Source organism: Capsella rubella, unplaced genomic scaffold (genome assembly GCF_000375325.1).
Source record: "Capsella rubella cultivar Monte Gargano unplaced genomic scaffold, Caprub1_0 scaffold_30, whole genome shotgun sequence".
In the NCBI taxonomy this organism is placed as follows: domain Eukaryota; kingdom Viridiplantae; phylum Streptophyta; class Magnoliopsida; order Brassicales; family Brassicaceae; genus Capsella; species Capsella rubella.
In genome coordinates, this window is record NW_006238896.1 from 1 (window position 1) to 16,759 (window position 16,759).

The window sequence follows — 16,759 nt, forward strand, 5'->3', positions numbered from 1 at the left end:
GTTGGATAACCGAATTAAACCGAACTATATATACTTGTTTTCCCCAACTAGACTATCCCTAGTTCCTCTTATTTTTTTCTTCGACTAAGTTGCGTTTCCGGCAAAACTCCGATCAAGCTGGTCTCGTCCAAACTCAGTCTGAGTGTCTCTCTTGCAGCTTCGATGCAGTCCAAAATTTCGCAGGTAATTTATAATGTTTTAAGTTTTAGTTTCATTAGGTCTGAAATCTGTCTATAACTCTGTCTGGGTTTATGATTATTTGGTCTGAAGTCCGAACTCTTTCTATAACTTTATATGGGTTTATGATTGTTTGGACTTAGAGTTATTTATATGAATATTTGAGTTGTTTATGATAACAGAGTGGTTTTGGGGTCTACGGTAGATTATAGCTGGGCAAAGATTCAAAATTTGAATATATGGAAAATTATGTGAAGGTTGATAGAGATACGTATGGATTTGTATATGTATAAAATCATAAAATCATAAGTATAAAATCATAAAATCATGAGACACTAATATATTTATGGATAATCCAAAGTATGGTACTTAGTACTTACACCTGTTTCTTGTTTCATCAGATATATAGTTTGAGTTGAGGAGCTGAGATTGTTTATGTTATGTTTGGACTTTGTAAGATTAATGGAAGTCTCGGATTTTACATTTTCAGTTTAGGTTTTTTTTTTTTTTTTTTCTTTATTGTGTTTCTCGGGATATTTCTTATTAATTCTGGTTATTAACGAAACTGGATCTGATCACTAACAGTTTCGGCTAGATTGTTTGTGTAGATAGAACATCTGTTTGTTTATCTATGGATCTTTATAGCTTCAGTTCGAAATAAAAAATTTGGTTTGGCTATTTTGAATCGAATCCATGACATGCAAGAATATGATGCTATACTTGAAAGATTTTATTTCATCTATTGATTTCCGTTCTCTACTTCAAAGTGATTTTGATTTTACTTATTTTTTTTACCAATTTACAAATGAATATGCGATCTACTTTCAAATCTGAATATATATCTATCCTTGTCTTTATTTGGTCATTTTTTCTTCTTGCATCCATTTGTTTAGATTCTCTTTGATTCGCTGGATACAAAAAAAAACATAGTATCATATCGAGCTCAATGGGAAGTCACAAAGCTACATTCAGCCATTCATTCTCTGTAGTTACTTTTTACTAATTCCATAGTCAATAGTCACAAGTCGATTCCTCTTTGATTAGCAAAATATAGAAGGTTACTTATTCATATTATAGAGTTTTGTTGTGAAAATGTTAATTTCTCTTTTAGCTTGTATGTTAATTAGAGTTAGATAGGAAAACCATTTCTACAACTAAAAACATGTGTAATATGTTTTTTTCTCTTCTGATTGCAGTAGCTCATAAGCACATTGAGTTTATCAAGAATGGAATTGCTATTGTCGTTCCATAAGGTGAGTTGGTAACATAGTGTTTTGAGTGCCCCACAGTTGCTTATTACTGTGACAATCCCTACTATAATAAAATAGAAGTACAAGTGCACTTCCGGGTCGGGTGAAAAACAGGAAAATAACCCGACTTCATCAATGGATCTTTTTATTAATTCCAGCGTTTTTGTGTTGGGCCTTTATTGCGAGTCATTTTGGCAACCTTTAATTGTTATCTAATAGGTCTCAAAAAGGGTAAAGCCCAGAGAAAATTACCATCGTGTATCCAGCCTAGAATAGATACTATTATCTAATAGGTCTCAAAAAGGGTAAAGCGTAATCAATCCAACGCAAATTGTGCCCAATCACTGTTTAGATTGAGCAATCGAATAATATGGTTATTTAATGGTATTTCCTACAATTACAAAACAATATATTCTAATCGACATAAAATTTAAGTAAATAAATATTCATAATATCTTAGAAATAACTAATTACTCTTTTTTTTTTTTGTAAACCAACTAATTACTCATTTTTTGCGACATTTTGGCAATATCCCTACTATAGTAAAAGAGAAACACACAAGCTTCTTGGGTCGGGTTTTGTAAAGAAATTAGCCTGAAATTTTTAATTGGATACCTTAAAATCGGATATTTAATTGGGTTTGGATATAAATCATATACTTCCCCTGCAGATTATATTATTTCCAAATCCAAATTCGGGTTTCCTAATATTACTCTAACTAATTAAAAAAATTTGTTATTCTCCTTTCATCTTAACTTGATCTTATTTTTAATTTATTATATTAAAATATATAATACAAATGTATAATAAAAATTTAACATTTTTTTTACATATGTTGCAATTTAAAATTTTCAAAGCGGACATATATTACTCAATTAACAAAAATAAAGTGCATGTACAACGTCCCACATCGGCTAAAAGTTTTTGGCAATAGTTCAGATCATTTTAAATAAGACCAACATGCTTCGAACTACGATGAACAGTAAACTTGATTTATCATGCATCCAAATTTAAAAGTTTTATTTGGTATAAACCGGTTCTAAGTTTGAGGAAATTATTTTTTTAAGAGCTTCAAAATATCATAATAGTTAAATTTTAAAATGTATAAAATATTATTAATATTAAAAAATTCAAAAATTATAAATATTAACTGATAAGTTTGCAACGGGTCAGAACATATATTAAAATCATTGATAATTTTGCAACGGGTCAGAATATAATACACACCTCTTAAGTTTTACAACTAAATACTATGTAATACCAAATCTTACATATATATGATTTCAAATTATATGGAAAATTATTCACTTTTAGTGAACACTTATTATTAAAACCAATATTAGTTATGTACCCACCAAAATTTAAACTATATGGATTAAATAAAACAGAATAATTATCCCCATTCCCAATTGCAACTATTTAATAAATAATATTTATTTATCATGAAAAATTATCAACACAACTAAAAAAATTTCACATTAGAAAAATGTTTTCGTTAATAAAAAAAAAAATAAGTCGAAATTTTTCTCCCGCGCTGTAGCGCGGGTCCGACTCTAGTTTTATTAATAACATTAAACAATTTAGCTAACCGTTGTAGGATAGGAGACGTGTGTAAACCCAAAAAATCTATCTGAACAATAAAGTTTACCCATTTACATTGCTATAACAAAGTAAAACAAAATGTTAGAATTAGGATAAGTGAAAATGGATATTGTGACAGTCGTAAACAATTATAAAATGTTGATAAAATAACTAGATTCTTCTTAACATGATTTATTATAACCATCATTAGAGTATGATTTTTAAATGTATTAGATACTACTTGTGGATTGTTTGTAGATCCTGGATTTGAGAATTTGGATTACAGAATGATCAATTGCTCTTGATAGTATCTTCATCAAGCAAAACACTAACTTAATATAAATTGATAGATCAATTTAAGCTTCATAACATTTATAATAAGATAAGTTAGAATATGCTTACTTTTTCCTAAAATGGTAACTTTTGGAATTTCTGAATCAAAGATAACTTAAGAACACTTTTTTTTTCTTCAATTGACAACACCTTCTCCATTAGTAATTTTGAACCTATGAAACAGAACTCATTACATGCAGATTAAGGCCTTGAATGGCATGCAGATTTTAGACTAGTTTTTAGTTTTTGATTCTGAAAAACCAAAAAAATGAGCCAATCATGATTTTAGCAAAATAGATTTCCTAAAATTTAGGAAAATCAGATTTTAGGAGATTTTATTACTTCCTTCATAAAATCCAAAAACCAATTTTTTATGGTTTTCTACAAAATATAATGTGGTTCTTTTTTATTTATTTTTTTATTTTTATTTTTTCAAAATTGTTCAAAAACTAAAATCTACAGAAAAAATCAAAAACTAAAAAAAAAAACCAAAAACCAAAAACTAAAAGTTAAAACCCATTTAAAAACTACAAAACATTCATGGCCTAAAAACAAAATACTCATTCGTTTTAAAAACTTGTTTAAAGGTTTGATGAAGAACTTACAGTTCATATTCTATAATCATTTGCAGTGTGTCTCTGGATATTGTGAGAGTCCTAAACAATTATGAAATGTTGACATGATTTATTATAAACATAAGTAGAGTATGATTTTTAAATGTATTAGATGCAATATAAATAGCTACTTACCACTCCCGTCCAAAAAAAAAAGAGATACTTACCACTTCTTGATTGTTTGTATGTCCTGGATTTGAGAATTTCGATTTCAGAATCAATTGCTCTTGGTAGTATCTTCATTTGTGAGTGCCTGGCAAAGCACTAACTTAATATTATTTGACAGATCAATTTAAACTTCATAACAATTATAATGAGATTAGTTAAAATAAGCTTACTTTTGCCTAATCTTGTATGTTTTGGAATTTCTGAATCAAAGATAACTTGAGAACACCTTCTCCATTAGTATTTTGAACCTAAATAAATGAAAACAAAACTCATTACATACAGATAAAAACAAAACTCATTCGTTTTAAAAAGCTTTTAAAATGACTATTTGTTTAAAGGTTTGATGAAAAACTTACTGTTCAAATTCTATAATCATTTGCAGTGACTGTCCAAATCGATCCTAGTAACCAAATTGATTTTTTTTAATCTCCTCTCCTCTCAACTATGGCGATGCGACAAGCCAGAGCTTATTCTACCCCTCCTTCTTCGGGTTACTTCGCACGACGTCACTTTAATGTAAATAGTATTTTCTCTCTCTCTTTCTTCTTCTTTTTTTTCTCTTTCTTTCTTTCACGATTTAGGTTCTAATCCGGTTATCAAGTGATTTTTTGGAGAAACCAACCAGTGCTTTATCGAACGTGATTTTGCAATTTTCTCCGAGTTTTTGTGTTGTGGTGAATCACATGTATATAGATGCTTTTTTCGTTTCTTTTGGTGGGTTATATGGTTCTTCTGATTCCGTGCGTGATGAATGAGGTTTTTAGATCTTTGGCCGTAAAATTGAGTGCATACAATGTTGATTTTGTAGAGCTCAGTTTTGATGTGATATGATCATATATGTGCATGACTAAAACGTGTGACTTAAATTAAGAAAGGACGACTGTCGTTTCTGATTAGGCCAGCTAAATTTTCCATTATGGAACCCAAAGACATCGGGCTCTTTCTAGAATTATTAAACGGCATGATGTTTGAGTTTGTTCTCTTATTGTGCTTCTTAACGGGCCTATAATCGTTGGGCTCTTTCTATTTTAGATAGCTTCCTTAACTAGCTTTATGAAACATTCATCTTCTAGTGATAGCAAAAATATTGTTGGAGTTTTTTACAAGGCCAACGAATACGCTACCAAGAACCCTAACTTCCTTGGCTGCGTTGAGAATGCATTAGGAATCCGCGACTGGCTTGAATCACAAGGACATCAGTACATTGTCACTGATGACAAAGAAGGCCCTAACTGCAGTAAGTATTCACTCATTCAAAAATCCTGGTTCTGTTTTTATATATTGCATATTTGCATAAACTATAAATGCAAATATATGGTTCTTTTGATCTTTTACTTATAAATGACAGAACTTGAGAAAATTATTTGGATCTTCATGTCCTAATATCCACTCCTTTCCACCCGGCTTATGTGAATGCTGAAAGAATCAAGAAAGCGAAGAACATGAAGCTTCTTCTCACTACTGGTATTGGCTTGGATCACATTGATCTCCAGGCAGCTGCAGCTGTATGCCTGACTGTGGCTGAAAGTCATGGGAAGCAACGTGGTCTCAGTAGCAGAAGATGAGCTCATAAGAATCCTTATCCTCTTGAGAAACTTTGTACTAGGTCGTCAATGGCGAGTGGGACGTCGCCAGCATTTCGTACAGAGCTTATGATGTGGAAAGGAAGACCATAGGAACTGTAGGAGCTGGAAGAATCAGAAAGCTTTTGCTACAACGCTTGAAACCATTCGGGTGTAACCTGCTGTACCATGACCGGCTTCAAATGGCACCTGAGATGGAGAAAGAGATTGGAGCTAAGTACGTTGAGGATATGCATGAAATGCTCTCTCAGTGCGACATTGTAGTCATCAACATGCCACTCACGGAGAAGACACGGTACGTCGCTAATTTCACAAACAATAGAGATGAACACTAACAAGACTTGTTGTCTGATATTTGACAATTAAGTTTTTGTTTATCATACAAAGGATTGTTCAAGAGAGAGCTGATATGGAAAATGAAGAAAGGTGTTTTGATAGTGAACAACGCAAGAGGAGCCATCATGGAGAGCCAAGCGGTGGTGGAGGCTATGGAGAATGGACACATTGGAGGGTACAACGGAGATGTGTGGGACCCACAACCAGCTCCTAAGGACCACCCATGGCGTTACATGCCTAACCAAGCCATGACCCCTCACATCTCCGGCACCACTATTGACGCTCAGGTAATGTTATTTTTTCCTTTTTAACATTAACATATAAACAAATCAAAATATGTTGTGTTATCTATAGCTTTCTTTAATATGCATATCACTTGGTCATTTGGAAAGACATGTTGGAGAGGTACTTCAAGGGAGAGGACTTCCCTGCTCAGAATTACATCTTCAAGGACGGTGAACTTGCTCCTCAGTACAGGGAAGGTTTTGATGAGGTTGACGGTGGAAGATAAATGAAAGGAAGTATTGATGTGAAATAAATAAAGACATGAAGTGAAGTATCATGTAAATATTGATATAAAGTATGGTGTGAAGTAAAGTATTGATGTGAATTATGGTGTGAAGTAAAGTATGTGTAATAAGTGTGAAGAAAGTAATATGCTATGTAATATTTCTTAAGTCATGTACTATAAATACCAAGCTTGGTGAGGCTTGTTCATGATAAGCTTGAGTGTTTAAAATCCTAAGAGTTCTAAGAGTCCATTGTATTCTCTTGAGTGTGTTCTTGTATAATAAAAGCTTTCTCTTATATATATATATATATATATTATCTTCTGCAAACTCTTAATCTCTTTCATATATTTGTTTCCTATATTTCGATCACATTAAACCTCCTACGTGGTTGTGCCTACTATGGCAGTCTAAGCTTTGACTCTTCGATATCTAAGAGGTAGTATGCCATAACGTTGTTTTCTATTATATGCTTTACATAGAGAGTATGCTATGTGGTTGCCATTTTTTATGGATCCTCCACATCAGAAATCTTGCTAAGTTTGAATAAAAGATTTGAAGAAAAGATCTCTGAGGTTATAATGCTCGAAGTACCTTGAGGCTTATTTTGATGAGAGGTTTTTGTCTCGGTTTGCGTAGCTAGTACCTCATGATCATTTTCTTTATGTTCTTAGCGCTTAATAGTCCCATGAAAACAACTTATGGATTGTTACTACTTTGAAGACTGAGAAGAAGTTTATAGCATTATGTCTTGGTTTCTGGTTTCTTTATATATTATGGAAAACACGTCAACTTTGTCCAAAACACCTTCTTTTCGAAAATCCACCTCTAAGAAAGTAGCTTATTTATATGAAATAGAGTACAGGAGTGATGAGAGTAAAGTTCCTATTACCCAACTTCCTTTGCTTAATCCTTACAAAGCCTTCTCAAAGCCGAATTCTACTTTCCCTAAAGTTATCAGTCAAGTGTTTGTGCCTAACAAACATATTACAAAAGAACTCGTTCTAGCCTCTCCTCTAGAAAAGTTTCTGGTCCCTGCAACAGAAGCAGAGCAAATGGTTCCTCTCTGTCTTAACGAAGGAATGATACATCATTGGCGAAGTCTTGGCTATATACATCTTCAATATGGAGCAATACGCCTAGCATTAACTCTTAATAGAACAAAAGGCTTACCGGTAGCGGCAAGGGTCGCTCTCCTTGACATCAGATACAAAGAGTATTGGTCCAATATGTTTGCATTGCAACCATCCATACAACATTAAATGCTGACACATCTTTGTGACTCTTTTCCCAAACTTTAACGTGGCACTAAAAGACCCACAAATCTGTCGAAACATGCAGATCCAACTTTAGATTACCGGCGCTCCAAAAATCGGAAACACATATGCAGCAACATTGCATCATCAAATGTCATATAGAATCCAGAATCATGCTATGGATTTAAGTCTCCCTAGAGACACTAAAGATGCTTTACTCATTTAACTTGAGTCACAACATAGCTCGTCATGCATCCACATTCCAAGGAAAATCCCAAGAAGCGAATTAGTGACTCTACTTCCAGAATCATGGGTAAACAATTACGAAAAAAACTCCATGAAAGAATTACACTAATACAATCAGTGGACTCCTCTATCCATAGACGAAAAGATGGAGCTTTAGAGATCGCGTTCAAAGCACAAGAAGAAAAATCAAGACCGACGGCTTTTTGCATTGAGATTAACATGATCACTCCTGCATGTGAAAAACAGTTCATGGAGATAGATTCATGTCTGCCAGGCGTTCCAATCTCATCTTTTGACTCACTTGGAAATCCAGTCTACGCATTCCTGGATGACTCTGGTCTCAAATTCTTTGATATTTGTGACTGTCAAAAATGTCCGGAAGATGATTCTGATGAAGAAGAAGTCCCGAGGCGGAGAAGAGGAAGAAAATATCCGGAAGATGATTCTTGGAGAGCCAACTAGTGGAAAATTTGATTACTATGTTTTGTATTTGAATAGCTCGATCCCAGCAACCCTGGACAGGGAAGAACTACCACTGAGTTACATGTTTGGCCCTCCATCCTAGTCACCATTTCCATCAAAGGAGTTTGAAGAAGACAGTGTCAAACACTCGTGGAAAATCAAGAATCCCCACATTAAGAACCCTGATGGAATAGTGAAGCAAGTGAATGCGGCCGAAGTAACTTTGAACTGGCAATCAGTAAATGCTGCAACTCAAAACAATTTCTTGAGCCAGATGGAGAAAAAGGTAACCATTTTGGAACTTTCTATAAAGGAAATAACTAAAAAGATGTCCTCCATCCATCAAGAACTCCTCCAATTGGCTACTACTGTCTCCATAAACTCTCCCCTTATGGCCCAAATGCCTTAAACCCTTAAAGCCCAACAAAACTCTTTACAAAATCAACCACAAACACAAGCCCAAATGCCTTATGAACTTTTACACCGTACCCTATATATACACCATCTTACGCAGCCCAATCACAACCCCTTTCTTTTTCTCAAGACCCAAGTGTATTTGGATCGCCATCTTTCTAAAATGCTTGAAACCATTCCGGCGGTGCCGTGCCTCATGTGTATTGACAAAAACATTTGCCCAAAACCTCAAAATAGGAAAAAATTGTAAGGCCACATATTATTTTAGTTAATTAGGTTATCTATTTTGTTTGAAAATGTGTTTACATTTCCTATTTTAAAAATCCATGATATTTTGTATATTATTAATTCTTCTTATTTCATATTTTTAAATGAAAAACACATGAAAGTTAAGAACTTGTATTAAATCTTTGAAAGTAAAATGAAAAACACATAATGTATTAAATGTTTGAAAGTAAAATGAAAAACACATGAAAGTTGAGAACTTGTATTAAATCTTTATATGAAAGGATATTTTTAATGAACTAATTAAAAAAATACTAATGTGACAATAAAAAATAAATGGTATGATATATATCTGAGAGTCTATTTTTATGTGTTATAAAAACGCATACGTAAAAATATTTTACTTATGTTTTGTTCATATTTTACATATGTTTTGCTTATTTTATGATAATATCTATTTAACATTTCAACAAACCAAAAAATGACTAATTTGATGTCATATATGAAAAATCACACTACAATTTATATTTATATAGATTTTAATGTATACTCAATGTATCAAATAATCAAATAATTAATATATACAGATGATTTTATCATAGTCACAAAATAATATAAATATATAAACAAATAAAAATACATACTATCTACGTATTGCATGGGCAACCATCTAATAAAGAGGAAGACAATAATCAAAGGGAATAAAAAAATATGAGAAACAGCTCATAGTCACCTGAAATATCCGAAAGTTTTATGTATGAGAAGTTATTTAGCTGCCCTATAGGGAGAGGTATCTAATGTATGTATATTTATCCGCGTAATATTGAGATCCTCCAAAACAAGCTTGTTAATTCCAACGTCAACACCCCGATAATTATCAACCAGGATAATAACTAATGCACGTTTGGGTCTCCAAACTAGATTACGTAAATCATTAATTTTGTCTGTAGCACCTTCTGTCTTGAGTGCCTATATATACACCAAGTAAAATCTTTTCATATAGCACACTGCAATAGAATCAGCAACAAAATTACGATAAACATTCTCGGTTCATGGGTAAACATGAAAGATGCCATTCAAGGCGGGATAGCTTCAAGTGTACAATGTGTTCGCGGTAAGAAGAAGGGACCAAATTGAAACCCTCTTCACATAGTTTCTTTAAACCATGTGTCTCTCCATTGTGTGTCCGTTAAAGAATCAATGAGGTTTTACAAGAACGTTTAAGGATGTATCCCCATTCGAAGATCGAAATCATTAACTTTTGAAGGCGCTTGGTACAGTCTCTTTTTATTATCATTATTATATAAATGTCTGATTTTTTCAAGTTTACTGAGCGACTGGATGTGACCCGATTACAGAAAGTTATAAATGAGTTTCTAGGTTCAGGTTGTCAGGTTTCAGAATCGGAATACACCTATTTTATTCCCAAGAACCTGATAAAGTGCTCACGAAAACTATGATTGATTCAAAGGATCACCATATCTCGTTCCAGGTAATTAATTGTTAAAGTTTTGTGAGGTAGCAATGGAAAAATATTTCATGTTCCCAATATTGATAACAAACCATCCTTGTATAAGTGCAGTGTAGCAATATGGTACTAATGGAGAAGAACCTTGAGAAAATGGATATCTCCTTTCTGAAGACAATTATTAAATACGGCGGGATCCAAGTGGAGCAGGTCTTCTTTCATGACCCGAACGGGTTCATGATCGAGATCTGCAGCTGCGGGAACCTACCTGCCGTCCCAATGATTGAATGATTTAATCTGGTGTGTTACGTTAAGTGTGGGAGTTTATGAAATAGTTTGTGTAACAGGACTAAGCTTTATAAGCCTACTATTCGGTTTAATCACTTGGTTTAGTTATTTATGCCTTTATTTCGGTTATGGTACAATTTATGTTGGTTAAGTAGTTGGTACAATCACTGTACTGTACTTGTAAGGCGATTTTGCCATTTAGGGAAATCAACAAATAAACAATAATCTTCTTCGTTATCTATTTCTCTCTATCGTGTTCATAATTTATTATCACCATCTAAATCCAACCTCTTTGAGAAATCTCTTCTTCCTTTGTAGTCATCTTCTAGAATGGATTTACCTTTACCTTGTGTTGGATGGGATTTATCGATTAACTGACATTACGGTCTCATTGGTATATGAGGTCTTCGATTCTCAGGACCATAGTCATGTGGACAAGGCAACAATCTATGATCAATTTGAACAAACATATGGAGAAGATGTGTCTCCTATACGAGAAGCAGAACTATGAGCGGAAGCAACAATCCGATGAGCTGGATGGAATGGTCGATGTAATACCCCTGATGGTGACCTAGTATACGGACGGACGGTCGCGGCCGAGACATAGAAAATTTTTTGGAAAGAAATATTTAATGGAGCCATCGATAAACCAAGTCTTATTTGAAAAACTTATCGAAGAAAAATGGTTGAATTGATTTTATATCAAACCATTAGTGAGTTAAGCTGTTATCGGCTATAGTCAAGTGTCGACAAAACAAGAGCGGCTATTAGTGGCAATGGGCAGTAAGGCTATGGAGAGAATTGGTGTTAGTTTGATCTAAGGACAAGGTCAAACAATTAATAAGAGGATTATTTATGGGCAATTTGGTCAAGGGAAAGATCAATTTTGTCGAGGAGAAAACTAGTTTATTGAGAAGGAGTAGTTTTAGGCCGAGACAACAAGCGGTGATCGAATGGGATCGAATACGAAGACAACAAGGTTTATAGAGTGGTTAGATGACTTAGTCATTTATTTGGGGGATTCAAAAGGTTTGTCAAGTTAGTACAGGTAAAGATCATTCTCAGCGTATAGTAGTACAGGTAAAGATCATTCTCAACGTATAGTGGTCATTCAGTACGAACGTATACCGCGAGCGAACAGAATGAATGGTCGATGGACCAAGTGAGGTGCTTGGAAGCTGCTGTGTTGTGAAGATGCTTACGCTTACCACATTGTGCCACACGACCGTATGAGAAAGGCGTTGGTTATGCGTAAGTATGCGCAAGCTTAAGTGTGGATAGGATAAAGATAAGATTTTGGATAGATCTTATCCCACATAAAGATAAGATTTTGGATAGATCTTATCCAAGCTTCCTTTCCCCTATATAAAGCCACGAAATCCATTCATTAGTTCTCCACACAAAAACAAAAAATCACACCTTAGTTAGTTAGTTAGTTTCGAGAAGCTGGTCGGATAGAAGTTGGTCGAGTCGAGAGTCATGGTCGGGTATCCGGTAAGTAAGGTCTGCCTTTAGTCTTTTATTCTTTCTAGAATATTTTTCTAAGTTCTTGGTTCGATCCAAAGCTTAGATCCATCGTTGGAGAAAGCTAGTCAGATCGAGATCAATAGGCGGTCAAGGGTAGAATGTCGTTCTCTCGACAATAAGGCAAAGGTGAGTACCGAAGCATGTGTAGTAGCACATGTCTAGGTTTTATTTGATGTATTAGTTTATGATTGAGGTTTCATGTTTATACATAGTGTAAATTATGCATAAAAGTTAGATCTACGTTTCGACGTAAGATCGACTCGATTGTTTGTTCTAGATCTTCCTTTCTTCTTGATTTATTTTGGTTGATCTATTGATTGAGGTTGTGATAGTCATTATTATAGCCGTTATACTGTTCGTATAATTGTTATGCTATCGACAAAATCCTTAAACTATTGTATAGCCGTTGTGTTGTTCGTATAACTGTTAAGCTGCCGATCTAGCCGTTAGGCTGCAGGCATAGTCTTTATATTGCCGTGAAGTTGCTTATGCAATTTTATGAGGTCAGGCTAAATGTTGGTATAGCCGATATACTGCTTGTTTATTCAATGATCAATAATTGGTAATTATTGGCATGATAAGCATGCGTTATTTATTGTGTGTTGGTTATTCTATTGATTATTACTATGCATTGTTGTTTGATTGTTTGATTGATTTTTGTTAGTTAATCTTGCTGTCGTTTGATTGACTTGTATGTTAGTAGTATTATTGCGAGTAGTAACAATTACACTAGGCTCGTATGAAGTAGTGGTGTTAGTCATTCCTATGACTAATGTATAGCGAGTTCATGATTTCCCAATGGTTCGGACTGGCTCGCTACCACCGGGCACTACTTGACGAAGTAGTAAATTTGCCGTAAGGGAAATAGTCCCTTTATTCACGGTTTAGGGAAGGGATGTGATCCTTCTAGCCTTCGTGGCTAAGAGTCAGAGACATTGCCTTGGGGAAAATCATTGCCGCATTGGTAGTAAAGTCCTTAAGGTTTGGTAGTTATTTATGTGATGGCTTTTATGCCATATTGATTGTGTTATTTAGCTTCCGTTGTGAATACTCTATACTGAGTACGATTGCTTGTTTAAACTATGATTGTGTGCTTTGTGTGTTGATTGTTGTTGGGTATTGGGATGGTTGATTGTTAGAAAACCCGGACTCACTGAGTAATCTTAGATTACTTATGATTCTACCTTTTGTCTTACAGGAAACCTTAGTTGGGAGACTTATGGGGAAAGCGCGGATGCTAGAAACCGGTGTAGAGTTTGTTGCCTTTGTAAAAATAGATTTGATGTTATTGACTCGATTTGGGCCTTATGCTCTGGGATCCCAATCCAATGTAAATGTTTTCAACGTTTTATCAATAAAAGTGGTATTTTCTAAAATGCCTTATGTTCTACTCGATATTAGTCTTGTCCGGACTAACACGACTCGCGGACATGGTACGGGTTGAAAAGCCTTAGGCCTTGTTCAAGAGGAACGATACCCGCGGTTTGACTGACTAAGGTACTGAATTCGTTTTAGTAACCTCGGTCGGATCGTCTACGGGCATCGCACGTGACACTCTTGTTTCGTCTTTAGTTCTAGGGTGGTTCGGGGTGTTACAAGAGTGGTATCAGAGCATGGTTAATTTATGCTCATGGGACACAAGTTTTCAAAATGTTTTATCGAGTCAAAATGAGTCGCAAGGGCAACTTTAGGAAATCGGTGCGTCTATGTGCTATAGGTAAATGGGATAGGATAGGATGGGTTAGGTTTTACCCTTTGGATGTTGGTGCAGATATCGATTGGAGGGATGACAGAAGGACGGTTGTGGAGGGCTAAGAGTTTGTGGTGGAGAACTCATATGATGAAGTAGTTATTGCAAAACAAGATGAAAGTACGAGAAGTCTGCTTATGTCGAGAAAGACAATATATAAGTAGTTCGGAAATGGAGTGAGGAAGTAAGACAAGAGTAGTTCTTTTCGAGTAATCTATAGAGAAGGACGAAGAGACGCATGCGTAGAATGGTGTGAGGCGTCTCCATGGTGTTGAAGGAAGAACGTTCAAGTAGTTGTGTATGCTTGAACAACCGCCAAGGAACAAAATTTACGATGGAAGTTGATGGAGACCTTGATCCACAAGGTGTTGTTAAGAAGTGATCCAACAAATATCAAGAGGAAGATGAGTTCTCACCCAAATCAGTCTATGTAGTCGTTTTTCTAACCACTCCGACATGTCTAGTAATCTAGAGGAGAAAGAAGTGAAGACACAAGTAGCTGTGTTTAAACCTTAGGAATAGATTACCCTAACCTCTATGACCTTAAAAGGTCTCGCCAAAGGTACGTATGGGTTTTAACTTGTGTGTGGTTGTTGCTTGCATTTATTTTTATAATGCTAGTAACGATTTGTTAGAAGGTTGCTTGCTTTAATTTTTCTTTCAGAGGTTATCGCTTGCATTGGTTGTGCAGGGTAGTGCTTGCATTATTTAGGTTTAATATTGCATGCATTGTCTGTCTTAAGTGCGACTAGGCATGTGGAATGGTAAACCCATATTTGTATTGTCACTTAAGAGTTTTGTTTATATGAGTCGGTAGAGAATTAGGGGTGGTGTTTTAAGAGTCCTAGGAGTCTTTTAAGAGTTGGAATTTAATAGTTTAGGAAACCCTAGAATTTTTAGGTGGAACCCTTTTGTCTGGTTGTTCTTGTGGTGCTTTATGGGTATGTGGAGGCAAAAGCAGAGGTTGGAATGTAAGGCGAAGTGAGATATTATGTGATAGGGAATCACATATGTGAGACTGAAGTTTGAGAATAAAGTTGAAGTTATGTCCTATAAGATCCGAACTAAGATCAGTAAGCTTGTCAAGGCATCATGTGATAAGGAAATCACATTTCAGAAGAGGGAGAAGATATCAATCGCGAGAAAGGAAGAGCCACTGTCAAACCTATTTGTGGGAGCAGCCCACGTATGGATGTGTTGCCTATAGCAATGAAGGAAGGAACCTTCACTGAAAAGTTGATAGTAGTATGAAGAATTGAGAGGAAGAAGCGAGAGCAGAATGTTCTACAAGGATGAGTTTCAAGGTAAAGACAGTTAGCAAGGACGAAGGAGGAGTAGTCATTCTACCCACAAAAGGAGAAAACTTAGTAGAAGAGTTTAAGATTCAAAAGAAGTAAATTATGAGGATCTATCAAGTGCGGATGAGAAATTTTGAAGGGTCATGACGACGAAATGAAGCAGTTATCAAGCAATGAATTGGTTCGAGACCACTCATGCTTGATAGAAGATCGGTTCCATATATGGAGCAATGGCGGCACCAAGCAAAGAGCAGAGAAGATGGAGTTATTGAAGTATCCAAGAAGAATTTATATTAACTCAAGGACAAAGTTAATATCATCAAAGAAGGGTAGTCGAGATTTCAGAGATGAGAAGGAGATTTGTGTGGAGCTCAAGTAGCCGAAAAGTATCTATATTAACTCAAAGGATGGAGTTAATATTACCAAGGAAGATAAGTGGGAAGTTAATTGGAGGGGCGTGAAGGACACTAGCTCGAGATAAAGTCTTAGTGTTGAAGAAGTGAGATCAAGTCTTAGAGTTGAAGAAGTAAGAAATGACCTTTGTCATTTCCGAAGGTCAAGATAAGATGAAGAATAAATGTTCAATATGAAACCTATTGACGACGAAGAGAAGAGAAAAGAGAAGAATTATCCATTGGAAGGGGTAATTAGAAGAAGCTAATGAGATATTGGAGTCAAGTATAGTGAAGAAACAATAAGAGAAGTAAAAGAAGAGGAGAGCAAGATCAACCCCATAAAATGGAAATTGTGAGGTTGAGAGGACTTTAGCTAATGGCGACTGTAGCTAGAGCAAAGAGAAGGAAGAAGATTGGTGGAAGTTGTAATACGAAAGACGTACTTTACGCATAGTAAAGTTAAGTCGAAGGGAGGAGATATATTCACAAGTCGCAAGAGGAGGCGTATGGCTAAGAAGATAAGAATCAGAAGTTATAAATAAGTTAAGGAAGAGAGAGGTTACACATGGAATGTGTAATAAGCCTAGGCAATAATTGAAGAATCAAAGAGGAGTGGAAGATGTGAACCAAAGGGAATGGTCACACCATATTTTAGGAGAAGATGAAAACGCGTATTAACCAGTACAACAAGCAAAGGGGAGGAGAGTTGTACATTGAAAAAAAAAAAGGTCAATGTGAAGAAGTTGAATCCTAAAGCAACGATGAACAAGGAGATGGAGATATTGAACTAAGAGTCAAGAAAAGAAGAAGAAATGATTGAGGAGTCCGAAGAGGTTGCAATAAAATATTGGAGTAAGTAAGATGGAGTGTAGTACTATG

General features: G+C 35.0%; 1 long non-coding RNA gene and 2 pseudogenes across 1 annotated transcript; all 3 read left to right on the plus strand.

Annotated features, from left to right (window-relative positions):
• The first annotated feature begins 4,567 nt into the window (after positions 1 to 4,567).
• On the plus strand, positions 4,568 to 6,553 carry LOC17874418 (annotated as a pseudogene).
• A 774-nt stretch (positions 6,554 to 7,327) lies between these two features.
• Positions 7,328 to 8,515, plus strand: LOC111828639 (annotated as a pseudogene).
• A 3,797-nt stretch (positions 8,516 to 12,312) lies between these two features.
• On the plus strand, positions 12,313 to 13,757 carry LOC111828660. Its single transcript, XR_002832470.1, has 3 exons — positions 12,313 to 12,404; positions 12,481 to 12,563; positions 13,636 to 13,757. It is a non-coding gene; the product is annotated as an uncharacterized LOC111828660 (long non-coding RNA).
• Positions 13,758 to 16,759: the final 3,002 nt, after the last annotated feature.